Genomic DNA, 15,631 nt, shown 5'->3' with positions numbered 1-15,631 from the left:
GCCAAATCCCTGACAGTCAGTGGGAGTCACTCCTCTAACATACAAGGCGTCCAGATGTCGGCCTGAAGGAGGGTTATGCAAAGGGAAGATAGCCTCTCCTACAGGTCGTGATATCAAAAGCCACAGGTTTGTAGTTGTCATGCTATGGAGACATCAGCCTGAGGGATGGCCTAAAGATGACTGTGGGGATGAGCATGACCTTTAATTCTCAGTTTTCTGTGTGTTCCCAAGTGATTTATTTAGGTTCTGGGATCACTAAGAGGAGAGCATTGTAACCTACTTTGTACTAGGTGAATACTTTGAAACTTTTCCAAAAATGTAAATGCTTAGGTGCCTTGGAAGGAGGCAGTGTGTATGTGGAGACAAGTAACAGGCTGAAAATGAAGAATCATTAATTTCAAAGTACTTAGTTGATTAAAGAGCATATCCCAATGCCCATTCCATCCAACACTCAGAAGATTGCCTTCCTGCCTCTTACACTTGGCTCTTGCATGAATGAGCCATGGCCCTCCTCCTCCTGTTCTCTGTGAATAGATTCCAATGCTGGCAATTTTTCTTTAACATCAGAAAGCATCAGCCCCTTCATATGAAAACAAAGCCAAGGGATCACAACACAACTGCACAACATTCCTCACCCACGCCCTCCTCCCTCGTATCCATTGGCATGTGGGTGTCTGTGCAGCATAGGCTTTGGGGTGCCCAATGTGGCCCATTCCTCATTTTCCTTTGCAATCCTTCCTCCGCCTATCTGTGGCTTATAGCATTTAATGACACAAGAGAAGATTTACAGAATTAAAAAAAAAATCTACTTAACAGCAGTCTCCTCTTGAAGATGTAAATATTCATAAACATATCAACTCTTCCAGACCCATCACAAATAGAGCTGCCAATGACACCACGGCTGCCTTAGGCATTGTTCTAATAAGTTAGGAGCAGGCAAGTGGAAGGGGATATTTTTAACTTTAGAATTTTTTTTTTTCAAAAGCCATTTCGAAGTACCCTGCTGGGAATGGAGCTGGATAGAAGCTGTTTTCTAGAAACTGAGAATGCCTCAAACAGAGTTGTAGGACAGATCTGAAATGGTGATTGAGACAAGGTGATCATATCTTACATTTCCATAACACAGGCCTCACAGAGGATGTTCTGGAAAGCAAAACCTGATGTCAGCTTCACTTGTCCCAGTGTGAAGATGTGTGTCCACCATCTCAGCAAAAGGGGCTCCCTCAGCCTGAACAAAACGTGCCAGTTCTTGGCGAACTCTGGAGGGTAGACAAGACGAGGTAGAGCCCTGGGTGTCCCTCTTTTATTCTCACAATCATTGGGGGATCTTTCACAGAGATTCAGCCATTAGTACTATGGCTTCTCAACTGGTGGAGCCACAGTTGTATTATCTGGGCATAAGTCCTTGATAAATATGTTCCCTTAATTCAGTTGTTATTTATTATTCAATAACTGTCCTATTAAACTTAAATTAATGGGATATTTGGGAGACATCCCTGAATGCTTTTTCCACTTGTTCCTGTCAAGGGAATTCTGCTAGATCTTTAATATCACCCAGCTCGCAGACCACACTGTAGCCCGCACGTTTCACTTGGGGGGGTCTCAGTCATGGGTCTCTTGCAGCTGTAAACAGATAGTCAGGCAACTGTTGGCCATTGATCAGAAGCCATCCATCATTCGACTAAAGTTTGCCACCCCTTGCTTGGCCCCTTCCTTCCCGCGTCCACTCCTCAGGGAGCGCCTTGAAAGATTACAGCTCAGCAGCAGACAGGGTGGGAAAGCAAGAAGGGATTAGAGAGAAAATAGATTCATGAGAAGACAGATAACAGAGTTGTTGGGGCTCTGTTAATTAAAAAGCAGCAATTTGTCTGAATTCTGAATGTGAAGAATCCCCTGGGAGATATTAGCCAAGCTTCCTCTGAGAATCAGACGTGCTCAATTTCCCCGCTGTAACACGTTACAGCCAGGGGACTGTGGGGTGCTTCCTGCCCTGTCTGTCTTTGTTTGGAAGCCTGGACACCCTTGGTGGAGAAGTCCATGGGGCCACTGTCCTCTCCACACACTCGTACAAGGCTTGAGATCCCAGGCTTCCTAAAGAGATTCAGACTCCCTCTTCCCCAAATATTATGTCCTACTAATTCAATAACGATGTCAACCAGTATACTAATAGTACTGATAATACTGAGAACTTATGCCAGGCCAGGTACTGTTCTACATGATTTACATGATTAACACATTTTCATTCTCACAGTTCTGTGAGGCAAATACTCTTATCATCCCCATTTTATCAGAGAAGTGAACTAACTTTGAAATTAATGTGCAAAGGCAAGAAGGATGATGGCAGAACAGCCCGCCTCAACCCCTGCTCTCTACTGACCATCACAAGGACAATTTGCCACTTATGAAAGGTTGCTAAAATCCTGTAAAAGAAAGCGGTGAACAGATACCATTTGGAGCCAGAAACTACACACTCTATACAGATAGAAAGTGCCTGCTGGATAAAAGCAGCTCTCAGTATACTGCAGGTTAATTAATCTTGTGACTCTGTGTTGCCTTCAGAAGAAGTAAAAGCTTCCCTTTGTCTATGGCATATACTTATTTGGGGAAAAAACTATCATTTTTTCTTATGGGCTCCTGGTTGGTTCCTACCAACAAGATACCCCAGGACAAAAGATCAGTTAATTCTAGGAGATGCAGCTCATACCAAGAGAGGCTTTGCTGTTGTGCCCCAGAGGGACATCGTCTTGCAAGATTAAGACAGGGATCTCTGTCTCCTCCTAGATTGTTCTAGGACCTGGCTCTTTGAAGATGTTTAGAACATGTGCCCCAGGGTGCCCACCATGCATAATGTGCATTTTGACCATGAAGTGGCAAGTAAGTTAGTACTGTTAATTAACACAGTATGTTTAAAAGTCCAGATGATCTTACTTTACAAAACCTCAATAACACGTAAATATTCCCTATGGATTCAGGATTTATAGCTTCATTTACATTAATCTTTATACAAAAATATTTATGGAAAGCCTGCTACGTGACAGATTTTACTCTGAACCTAATGGATACAACAGTGAATGACACAGATAGAACTTGCGGCCCTTATGGGGCTTACAATCTAAAGGTTGTCTTTCAAATATGGAGTTTCCTAGGAGTACAACATTGGCTTCTGTGTGATCTTTAATTTTCTGAGACTCTCAGTTACCTAAAGTAAAATTTCTCCATCGACAAGGAGAGCCCAGAGTCATTTTTTGGACACGACCACCTCGGATCATCTCCGATTCATTTAAAGACTTGGCAGTAATGGAAAGTATTATCAGAAGAGATAGTGCTCGAGACACCAAGCAAGCTGAATCTCATCCTGGACATGTCTTGAGTCCTGGACATGGAATCAGAAGATTTCGGCTTATCTGACCTACCTCACACTGACCGCATGACTTCCTCTCTGGCCTTCAGATTCTCTACCTGTAAACTGAAGGAGATTGATACCCACAGTACCTATCTGAAAGGGTTAGATAAAGCTCGAAGCCAAACAAAGCAAAATGGAAATGGATTGCAGATGTGAACATGCTTGGAATCTAAGAACTAGCTCAGAGACATGAGGTGTTGATCTCAATAAACTAATGTGCAAACTGAGATCAATGTGGCCTCAAAACCTGACCTGCTTCCTTGACAATGTGCAGGTCAAAGTTTTCTTAGGAACTGTTTTCACTGCTGTCTTTTGCTCTCCATTTGTGTTAGTTTTTGATGTGTTGGCTTGGATAGACTGAACTCCAGTCTCCAGAATTCTCTTTCCCATATGTTTCCCATTACCTGGAGTACAATGGAGTTTCAGGTGAACATGAGGACAGAGAGGAAGCAGCTGCTTGGACATGGAGTCAGAAGACTTCTCCCAGTTATTCAACAACACAGTAATCTAGGTGCTGCTGTGGAGAGATTTTGCAGATATGATTGAAATACCCAGTTGATGACTTTAAGTTAATCAAAAGGAAGAATCAAAATGGTCGAACTAAACCATTGGAAGGCTTAGACCCTCCATGATGGAGACGGGACCCCTGGATCCACCGCTGTTCTCCCTTCTCCCTAAACCTTCCTTCCCTGATTGTCACCTTAGGACAACGAACTTCAGCTCATGCCAGTAAAGTTCTTACCTGTTCATGTGTTTCCCTTCCTGGTTGCCTACCCTAAGAACCCTGACCTTACTTGGCCCACATTTGGGCAAACCATCCTTTGGGAAAATCCATTTAGATGTGTGTATGTCTCCTCCTGGCCCCAATGCTGTGGTTGGACCCTGACTGAAGCATCATTACTAGCCTGCTTGTCGAATAGCATGAGTATTCTCATGCTTAGAGCAAAGTTGGCATCAGCAACCTTGGGAGGTACAAGTTTCTAGCACGTTAAATGCTGGAGGAAGGGGCTGAGTGGGTAAGCCCATGTTCACATAAAAATTAGTAAAGCATAGTAAGCTGAAGCCCAGAGATGACTTCCTTGGAAATCTCTCCTACTCAGAATCATCCCGTGGGCTCATGAGTTCCTAGGTGTAGTGCTATCTTCCTATGTCCTTAGGGTTGTCAGTATGAAATTAGGTGGTCTACCAGGTTTTTTAACTTCTTTTTTTTTTTTTTTTTTTTTTTTTTTGCCGGTGCAGTTTGTCCTGAGCAATCAAGATAAATGGCCAGTTCAGGTAAGTTTGTGCAACAATCCCAGCAAGAGAAACACTAAATCAATCTATTGGGGAAATATTAATGCTCTCATTAGGAGGCTTAATTATTCACATCAGCCTCTGGTTCTTTCCATGACATTAATTCCATTTCTGACTTCAGAGCAATTGCTCTTAAACTTGTGAAACAGCCAACAGGTGCTCTCAGTTCCTAGAATGTGAAAATATTTTGCCAACAGCCAGATGCGATCAGTCTCAGAACCAACCTTTTCTCCTCCTCCTCCTGCTTCTCTTCCTCCTCCTCTCAGCACACACACACACACAACTTGTTTCTTCTGAATATTCAGACCAAAGCTCCTATTTTTTATGCACACTCATACTTACACTCCTGTCTTTTTCTCATTCAAAATAGTAACAATAGAAACAAACATATATTGATTTCTATGTGCCAAGCACTGCTTTGAATGATTTAAATATATCAACTGATATATCTAGCATCTATGAGGTACTACTTTTTTATTATCGATATTTTACCAACAGCGGAACTGAGATGCAGATGATTAGCATCTGGCCTGCAGTCAGCTAATTACAGAAAGGGGGAGTTAGGGTTTGAAGCTGGGCGGTTGGCTCTGGAGCCCATGCCCTTTATCTTTGTGATAAATTGCCATTTCCTGTCCAAGATACTATGCCATGCTTCTCTTCCATATAGCTCTACATAAGGTTTTGCTATGGTAAAAATAGCCTCTAAACATTCGAGAAGGCATTCAGTTTATGTAGGACAGGATGGAGCTTCCTGATTTTTTATTATAAGCTCCTCCCATCATTACAGAAAACTCAAATTTCTTTTTCTACAATTAAAGGGCCTTCAGCATCCTCATAATGACACTACACACAATGCAAATTTCAGATCATCTATGAGGATAGTGCAGTGTTCATCTCTCCACCCACTTGAGAGTTTTCCAGATGGATGGTTCTGCCACAGGCACTCCAGCATCAGAAGCAAATACACCCAAACAAGCTTTTTGTCATGTACCTGTCTTTCCCCAGAGCTCTGCCTCACCTTATGGGAGTCAGTGGGGAGGAAATAAACCCCCAAGGGTGAGACAAAGCAAAGCTTCATTAGAGTTTGTAGGGATTTCAATTCTGGCTAAACCTTCAGGTTCTTACCCTCAGGGGACAACACAGCAAGAGCTGTGGTTTTTGTGCCCAGGCAGTTTTCCCCCCTTTGAATAAAATAACATCAAAAAACACTGTTCCGAAGAGGGGGGCATTAATGGCAAATACAGTTCCCAAATAAACTAAGGGTTTCAGAAAGTTGGAAAACTTCAGGTAGGAAAAGTAATGATGTGTTTCAAATACATGAAGAGCTGTCCAACTAAAATTAAGTAAATAAATCCAGTATAAAAGAATCACTTGAAGTCATTTATTCCTTAAAAAAATATATACTTTTGGGGGCACCTGAGTGGCTCAGTCAGCTAAGCATCTGACTCTTGATTTTGGCTCAGGTCATGATCTCAGGGTCCTTGGATCAAGCCCTGTGTCTGGCTCCAGGCTGAGTGTGGAGCCTGCTTCAGATTGTCAGTCTCTCCCTCTGCTCCTCCCCCATTTGTGAGTGTGTGTGTGCACTCTCTTTCACAAAATAAACATTAAAATATAAATTTACATTTGAGGTGCATGGGAAACTCAGTTGGTTAACTGTCCAACTTTGGCTCAGGTCATGATCTTACAGTTTGCAGGTTCAAGCCCTGTATCCGGCTCTGCACTGACAGCAAGGAGACTGCATGGGACTCTCTCTATCTCCCTCCCTCTCTCTGTCCCTCTCCCACAAGATCGTGTGCTTGCTCTCTCCCTCTCTCTTTCTCTCTTAAAATAAATAAATAGTGGCACCTAGGTATCTCAGTCAGCTAACATCTGACTCTTGATTTCAGCTTGGGTCACGATCTCACAGGTTCATGAGCTTGAACCCCATGTCGGGCTCTGCATTGGCAATGCAGAGTCTGAGTGGAATTCTTTCTCTTTCCCTCTCTCTCTGTTCTTCCCCAACTTGTGCGCTCTCTCTCTCAAAATAAATACATTTTATAAATAAATATATAAATAAATAATAAACATATATACATATGTTTGAACTTGATTGAACATGAGCTTATGAGGTGCCCCTCAGGTGCTAAGAGACTATTGGCAAGCCTGGAAAGGTCTCTGTCCTCTTAGAATTTATATTCTAGAAATCTTTCTAAAAGAGGAAATATCTGAATGCATTCATAGTTTAGTGGACATCTGCCCTTTTGGCCTCCTCCATAGCCCTTTTTTGGTGAATATCACCCAGATATTTCTTTCATAGAGCAACCTCTATATCCACATCAGGCCTTTAGGCTCTGGAGGCAGGCTTGGGTCCCAGGCCCAGCCCATGAAACCATACTGTGCCATTAGGGTTTAGGAATTGTTTCATGGCTGAGGAGGTGACTCAAGTCCTGTGAGAAGATTCATCTCCCCCCACCCATCCCGTGACTCTGTGAGTCTGGCCTCTGGGTTTTCCAAACTGTTGGATGTAAGCCAGGAGCAGCTGGAGACCACCATGTGGGGAAAGCTTCCCTGGGAATAAAGGCAGCAGAGTACAAAGCAGAGCCCAGTGGTGCAGAGATAGAGAGACTAAATCCTAATTACACTGTTTGAGCCCGTGAATCCTGTTATACCTGAAATCAGATCTACTTCTGGATTTTTGAGATACATGAATTAAATTTCTCTCACTTTATTTTTCTTAAGCCAGTTTGAGCTGGGATTCTATCCTTTGCAACCAAAATAGGTCTTGACTAAGTGCAGTTCAGAATTTCACCCATTTTCAGCTGATGTTTTAAAGGGACCGTATCCATGAGCTACCTTTAAAAGACTGGGTTGCGCTCTATCACTCACCAGATTTCGGACCCAGGTTTCTCTGTTCTCACACCTCGAAACTGATAATAATATCAGAGCCTTCTTGCTAAGTTTGCTGAAAGGTCCAATGAGATCATGGATGGAGAAAGCCTGGCACAGTGCCAGGCGCATGGTATGCCCTCAATAAATGGTAGGCATTATGATTGTGATGACAATGGTTATTATCATCATCATCATCATAAACATTAAAATCCTTTCCTTGGCTCCAAGCCCTCCCCTCCAGCAAGTGCCCTGTTTCCCTGCCCCCCTTCACAATAAATCTTTTTTTAAAAATCACGTATGTTCTCTGTTTTGCATTTTTCACTTTCTATCCCCTGATTTCCATCCACTCCAATCAGGCTTTGTTCCCATTATGCTATTGAAATTGCTATTGTCAAGGTCGCCTGTGAACTCCTTCCTGCCAAAAACAATGATTAAAATTTCTCTCATTGTACTCAGCCCTTCAGTGGCATTGATCACAGTGGATGCATTCTTTCCTTGGAAGCATTTTCCTTACTTGATTCTGGGAACCGCTCACTTGGCTTTTCTCTTACTTTTTCTCTACCTTCTCTCTCAGTCTTCGCTGACTCATCTTTTTCTGATCATCACTCTCTACTGCAATCCTGCGTCTTCTTTCTGGCTGGGCTATGAAACAGACACGCTAGTGCCAGGCTCTCCCCTCCACCTCACCATCCGCATGACATCACCTGGATGGCTAGGAGGGCCCTAAATAAATGCAAGTTGAGCACAACTGACCCATTGGTTTCACCATCCATCTCCTTCCATCAAGCGTTCCTCCTCACATGTTTCCATTGGTAAATGGCATGGCCATTCCTACTTTCTCAGGCCAAACCCTACACATTATCTTTTTTTCTCTGTTCTCATTGTCATGTCCAATCCATCAGCAGATGCAAGCTCTGACTACGTTCTGGATCTCAGTCTGCCCCATTCACTCCACTCCTTCCCCAGTCCAAGCAGAGGACCACACAGCAGCCTCCTACTGGTCTCAGTGCCTCACATTTGCTCCCTAATGCTGATAGATCATGCCTCTGCTGCCTCAAAACCTCAGGAGCTTTCCATTATGCCTATAGTACAACCCGAACATTAAAAAAATTCCCCTAAGAGCCTGCTGTACATGGCCCTAAAGGCTGCTCTGCCCACCACTTACCTACTTGTGCCTGCCTGCCTTCCTCACTGTGCCACAGCTTTGCACGAGGCTCCAGGTGTCCTCACCTGCTGCTCCCAGCTCTAATCACAGCTAGCTCTGATCATAGAGTTCTTTGTTCCAATGCCTCCTCCCTAGAGAGAATTTGCCCAACCATGCCACCCAAAAAAGTCTCTTTCCCACCTCCATTCACTCTCTTTCTTGTGTTGTGCTCTATTTTCTTCAACTTATTTATTATTTATTTTCACCTATCCATTGGCTGCCTTCCTTGGTTGGGTGCATTATCGCATAAGCATAGATGAAAGACATATAAGGATTTAAAAGCAACTGGCAGGGACTGTTCTGATCTATCAGTGAGCAGCAGGGGAACGTCTGAGTCTTCTCTCTACTCATAACACTGTGGAAAGTTCAACTGCCTCCTTTCAGCCTACTCTGCAAACTTCGAGTTGAGAAACATACTTTCAAGTGGTGACTTACCTCCTGGGTGAGCTGCCTTTGTTGTAAGAGAAATAATAATTTTAAAACCTTAACACTCAAAGTACTCCAACTGTCATGGATTTCGGAGGGGAGGGGGGTAGAGAATAAGTTATAAATAATTTTCATGCTATATTTGTCATCTACTAAAAAGTAATCTGGTGTCATTCCTGAACATCTGATATAAAATTGACTGTAATTTCATTAACTATCTCATACCCTAATAGGAAAGAGACAGGCATAGGTAACATGAGTACAGAATGATTAGCTGCATAAATATCTCAATCAATACCTGTTTAGAGTCTCTGGGGAATTGGAAATCAATAAGATAAGCTAGATCAATGTTAAATCTCTCCCAAGATTTAGTAAATCTCTAATCATAAAGAGAATGTCTCTCTCTGTGAAAATGGAGATAAACCAGGACACATTAAAGAATAAATTTACTATGAAATCAGCTACTAATTTCAAGGGTCCCCCAAATTAAGTGTCTGGAGAAAATGTCTGTTCTTAGGGTGAGGGCAACATTCCTTTAAACTCAATTTGACTGGACTTTATCCTAAACTCTAAGACACTGTTGCCTGATTAATTCAACCTGATTCTGATCACGGCAAATCTCTGCCAAGCCCTCAAGCATGTGGAATGTTCAGATGATTCTATATTAATTTTTAATTGTTATATATGGCTTAGTAAGTGTAAAATTTCGTTCATGGACATTGTTTTCTTCATAAAATGGATTGACAACTCCTCCAGGGGAAAGATATTACTACATCTCTCACTCTTTTATCTTTTGTCTTTCATTTTACTCAAGCAGGGATCTGTATCCTGTACACAGGTAGCCAGAATCCTATGTTAAGTGCTTGGCTCTGGAGCCCAAGGGAATACCCCTTACAGAAATTCCATCACCTAGAGGGGCAGAGTGTAGACCTCAGGTTGGCATGGAATGTGATTCTGAATTGTACAAGGTCAAAGGCTAGCTAGATTTAATGGGAACACACTTGATCACATGTGCTGGTCCTTCTGCTTCTAGATGGACTGCTTTTCCAGTCCCATTCTTCACCCTTTCTGCCCTGTCTGTGCCCTTGGAGACTGACTTCTACAGACATTATCAGCCAGGCTCCCTTGCCTTCAGCTTGTGGTTGGGTTTGGCCAATGTTTTGCCCAAGCAGAAGATGGCAGGTGCTAGGAGAGAGGAGTTGAGGATCCTTAGCCCAGCTGCTGTTAGACAGTCTTTTTCTCAAAGCTACAGCCCACATCAGTACTTCATCATCACATTTGCTTCCTGAATTCTGCCCATATCTCTGTCACAGCCCCTTTATTACATATCCTTCCATAAATGTATTGGATTTCCCACAGAGTCTTCTCTGATTTTCATGTGCCTATTGAGGGTGTACGCATGACCAAAAATATGTTGAACTCATACAATGTATAAGACAATATTCTAAGTGTTTATAATTCACAAAGCAAATAAAACACCCTAACACTACATGCTTATTTTCTTTATAACACATTATAGTATACTTTATCTTTACTGGTTTATTATCTACCTTCCTTACCAGACTGGGAATATCTTGAGTGCCAGAACCATGTCTGTTTTACTCAATATACATCCACCCCGTGCTTTTGAAGAATTTCAAGCTGACTCATAAAGTTAGGTAAATGCTTAGCCATAATATAATAAATGTTTAAATGTAGCATGATTGAAACTATCAAAATACATAGGAGGAAGGGCTTGATTCTGACTAGGGAGAAGGAGACATGACATGAGACTTAAAGAATGGATAGAAGCTTCTCAGAAAGAAAAGGGTGTAGGGGAACATTCCAGATAGAGGAAACAGGTTGAATACCGGGCATTAAGACACAAAGGATCATGGTGTTATGATGTGGGGTGGGGGGAGGGGCGAGGAGTGCTGGTGGACATCCTGATTATTTGATATACTGAAACATGGGGGTTTCTAGGAAGAATAGAGGCAAGTAAGATAGGAAAGACATGTTACATTGAGAAGGCAGTACACCAGGGAAGAATTTAGAGAGTCCTTCTTGCCTTGATTTCTACATTATGGTAACATTTCAGGAACCTTCTCATTTCAGTAAAAAGAAACAGTCCCCCTCCCACCATGGCAGCATCTTGAAAGAATTCTAACTCAGAGGTCAAGGGCTTTGTCTAGGCTTAGCACCCAAAATGCCCCCACCCCTCTTTTGTGCTTCCCTTCTGTGTTTCTCAGCATCTCCCAGGACAAGGCAGCTTTTTGCCAAGGTTTCTGTCCATTGTTGAGAGTCTATGTATAATCTCAGTATTTTATTTTATTTTATTTATTTATTTATTTTTAAGGGTTCTTTATTTATTTTGAGAGAGACAGAGAGAGAGATAGAATTCCAAGGCTCCACACTATCAGTGCAGAGCCTGATGTGGGGCTCAAAGTCATGGATCGTGAGATCATGACCTGAGAAAAGATCAAGACTCAAACGCTCAACTGACTGAGCCACCCAGGCCCCCCATTTTCATGTTTTTTAATTTTCTTTATTTATTTTGAGAGAGGGAGACAGAGGGAGACACAGAGAGAGAGAGAGAGAGTAGCCTATTTTGAAGATAAAGATAAAAATAAAACAGCAAGGCTTTTTTACATTCAATATACAGAAGCAGTAATAATTGCACTTCAGGAGACAAAGGAAGACTGGACTTTGAAGATACCCTCACAGTGGTTTCCAAATCAGTTGTAGCCTCACTGACCTAAGTCACCTCCAGTGGGGCCAAGGTTAAACCAGGAAATGACAGCGCCAGGGAAACTTTGCTGTAAGCTTCAGACCTGTGATAATTTGAAAAGACCTGTATCATTGGTCATTGAAACTAACCAAATTTTCCCCATGACAACCATGTGGATTTCTAGCCTAAAGACGCAGTGGTAGGAACTATTGATTCTATGTAGTATCGTTCAGAGATCAATGCAGTAATATCACAGATCAACATTATGGACTTGCCTGCAGGCTGAATAGCCACCCCAACACTTGTTACCTTATAGATATTTTGAAATCTCAAAAGTTTCTGGGCCCAGCGCCTTGATGTTCAAAACATCTGCGGACTCTTTAATTTAGTGATTCATATGATAATGATTCATAATGATCTAATATTATCCATAGATCTCTGAGGGCCTCCAAGACCTTTCAGGGAGTTTGTGAGGGCAGAGCTATTTTCATAATGATATTAAGACATTTTTTTGCTTTTTTATCATGTTGATATTTGCACTCATGTGGCAAAAACCAATTAGCTTTTTGCAAAAGCAAAACTGCCAGAGCCTTAGCACAAACCACAGGATCAGCAGCAACTTGTACCAGTGTCATTATGATCTTCACCTCCACATTGAAACTCCCGAAAGCCAGTTTCACTTAAGGATGGACTTCATTAGGAGCTCCTCGGTGGCTCAGTTGGTTAAGCATACGACTCTTGACTTCAGCTCAGGTCATGATCTTGTGGTTTGTGAGTTCGAGCCCTACATCTGTGTTGGCAGTGCTGAGCTTGCTTGGGATTCTCTCTCTCCCTCTCTCTGCCCCATCGCTCTCTCTGTCTCTCTGTCTCTCACTCTCTCTGTCTCTGTCTCTCTGTCTCTCTGTCTCTGTCTCTCTCTCTCTCTCTCTCTCTCTCTATATATATATATATATATATACATGTAACAACAAATAAATAAATAAACTTAAAAATAATGTCCTTCATTAAATAGTAAAAAAATTAATTTTATTAGATCTCAACTCTTGAGTATTAATGTTTTTTAATATTCTGTGTAATGAAATGGGAAGTTCACACAAAGCACTTCTCTTGCACCCTCAAGTACAATGTTGTCGCAAGGAAATGCACTTGCATCTGAGTTGCAAGCTGAACGAGCTGTTTTCACAGAGCGTGATATTTACCTGAAAAAAACAACGTCCAGTCCATGGTTATTTAGACTCAGGAACTTGCCAGTCATTTTTTCAAAAGTGAAGAAAGGAAGCCAATTACTTCATAGAAGAAAACTTGTACCTGTTATCAATGCCAAAATTTTCAGGTGAAAATTAGAATTTTGGAAAACTTTTATCAGCACCCATTGTCTTTACAGCTTCTAATACTCAGATGTCATGAATGAGATCTGTGGTGATATTCACAGTCAAGGGATATGATTTTGAATTCTAGATTTGCCACCAACTATCTATAAAACCTCAAGCCACTCCTCTCTCTGACTCTCACATCCCTAAATTCAAAACCAAAATTAAGATAAATGATTTTTTTGTAGTTACTTCTAATTCTTACATTTATGTTCTCTCATCTTCTGTCTCTTCTTTTTTTTTTTTTTTCCTTCTCTCATACTCAGGTTACAGAGCTTCTAAGCTTCTTAGAAGGATGAAAGGATATTTGCTACCAGGGCCAAGAGGGAGACCACAAAACTTCTAGAGGGGAATCATCTCCCTCCCTCATTGTCACTGGGCCTTGCATATCAGAGTCTGGATACAAAGGATTCTGACACATCATAATAGCCACATATTACCTATGTAGCCAGCCACACACAGAAAAGCAGCTCTCCTCCACTCTTGAAATGTAGCTTAGCACCTGTGTGCAGGTTTGTGCTCAGGCCTGTCTGCTCCCTGCTGAGGGCAAAGTCATGCTGAAGGATGGAGGGAGATGCTCGGTGAAAGCCAGGTGTGGAGGGGAGGAAACGACCACCATGCCTTCGGTTTGCCAGCTCCACTATGCCAAGGCACCTGCAGTCCTCCTATAGCGCAGCTTGACAGAAACTGCCCGATGAGAAAAACAAGCATCCTGCTGAGAAGGAAGCCTCCCCATTCAAGAGTATAAGTGAAGGATGCTGAAAAGCCTTACCACATTTTAAAAGCACTCCTCTTTGGGCCCCACACGGAGGTCTGGAAAGGCTGTGCGCAGCGGTTCCTTGCTAAATGCTTGTTGACTGGGGGACTGACTGCATGCAGAGGTGACGGACATGCCAATCTCTGCCTGCATCCAAGTTTGCATTAGCCAATGAGACCGCTGCCTCGAGAGCTGCAGAAGCTGCTCTTAACCAGGCTGGCTCTCACAACAAGGTCAGTCTTGCCGCCACTTCTTTTTGCTATGGTTGAATTCTCTTAAAGTGTGCGCAAGAGGAATAAGAGCTGAGGAAAGGGAGGAGGAAGATATTCTTGCCTGCAGCTAGTTTCTTTGGTTGCTTTTCTACAAGGAAATCATCCTCTTTGCATTAATTTCTTCTTTGTTTAAAATTGTCTGATTAAGTCTCCACAAATCTAGAGAATTGTTCTACCTCTTATTCTTCCTTCTCTTTTCAGTCTGGCAGCCACAAGAACAAATCACAAGGTGGATGTGCTTTGCTTCCTTATAGTCACACGGAGGAGAAAAAGAGAGAGGAAGTAGGGACAGGGTTGGGGCAGGAATGGGGAGAGTCCTAGAGATAGCAAGAAAACATCCTTGTGGAGCTAAATTGCATTCAACATAACAAACTATCGTCTTGAAATGAGTGTTCCAATTGAGTTTTGATGTAAACACTAATATTTCCTCCACTGAGCTCTGCTCTCTCAGACAATCTCATGTATATTTCACTATGTGTCCTACCTACTATTACACTCATACATCAAAGAATCTGAGGACAAGGAACCTGATTTTGAAAACATTATTCTTTTAAAGATTTATCCTCTCATCTTGACCACCTCCTTAGCTGGAAGGGAGCGGTTCTCCATAAATTATTTTTAATGTGTCATGCAAAAGGGATCTTCTCACCTTTTCTTCAGATGACTTTTCCACAGGTATAATTAGGTGGGGGCCCTTGATTTTGTTTCTGTTCTTCTTTCCATCCATGTACATTAGGTATGTTCATAAACGGCACCCAAAAGTAAATCAAAAGGGAAGGTGGGGTTTCAAAAAAGAAAATTTCAATGATACTTTAGAGGAAGCCCAATGGAAGGAGGGCATGGGGTCTTACTTAGCTTCAAGAAGGGACACTAAAAATGATCACCCCCCAAAATCTTGGAAATAGGTGTGAAGATGCCTTTTAGAGGGGGTCCTTTAGTCCAGCCTATGCTCAGTGTCGTTTCCAAGGCTATGTTTTGCTAATCCCAATAGTGCTCAAGCTTCAGGTGTCCACCAATAATAAGATGAAGCTAAGCCTCTCTTACCTAGTCTTGCAGTCAGCAGATGTGTTTCTGAACATTTTACTCCTACTGCCTGGCTTAGGCTCTTCCAAACTGGCCAAAACCTGAGGGAAAGTAAGTTCATGATAACCTGCTAAGCCTCACTATTTTAAATCTCATGGATCCTCATTGTCCACGTGCAGGTGAAGTCAGTATCAGTATCTCTTTACACCCTGAACTTCACCACCATTATCGCAAACGGGCTTAAAAACTTTTCCCAGAAAATTTTAACTTGCAAATAATAGTATCTAACAAAATGGGGCTCAGATCCT

At 42.2% G+C, this 15,631-nt stretch overlaps 1 long non-coding RNA gene across 1 annotated transcript in view; it reads right to left on the bottom strand.

Annotated features, from left to right (window-relative positions):
• Nucleotides 1-13,627, bottom strand: part of LOC120242449 — a 33,309-nt gene extending 19,682 nt beyond the window's left edge. Inside the window, exons 1-3 of the long non-coding RNA XR_005531077.1 lie at nucleotides 13,477-13,627; nucleotides 13,101-13,209; nucleotides 3,808-3,920 (exon numbers count right to left, since the gene is read on the bottom strand). This is a non-coding gene — a long non-coding RNA (uncharacterized LOC120242449). The remainder of the gene's footprint in view (nucleotides 1-3,807; nucleotides 3,921-13,100; nucleotides 13,210-13,476) is intronic.
• Nucleotides 13,628-15,631: the final 2,004 nt, after the last annotated feature.

This window comes from Hyaena hyaena, unplaced genomic scaffold (assembly GCF_003009895.1).
Source record: "Hyaena hyaena isolate Hyena2069 unplaced genomic scaffold, ASM300989v1 scaffold_305, whole genome shotgun sequence".
NCBI classification, from domain to species: domain Eukaryota; kingdom Metazoa; phylum Chordata; class Mammalia; order Carnivora; family Hyaenidae; genus Hyaena; species Hyaena hyaena.
The sequence above is the reverse complement of the archived record's forward strand: the minus strand, read 5'-3'. Positions and strand labels throughout refer to the sequence as shown.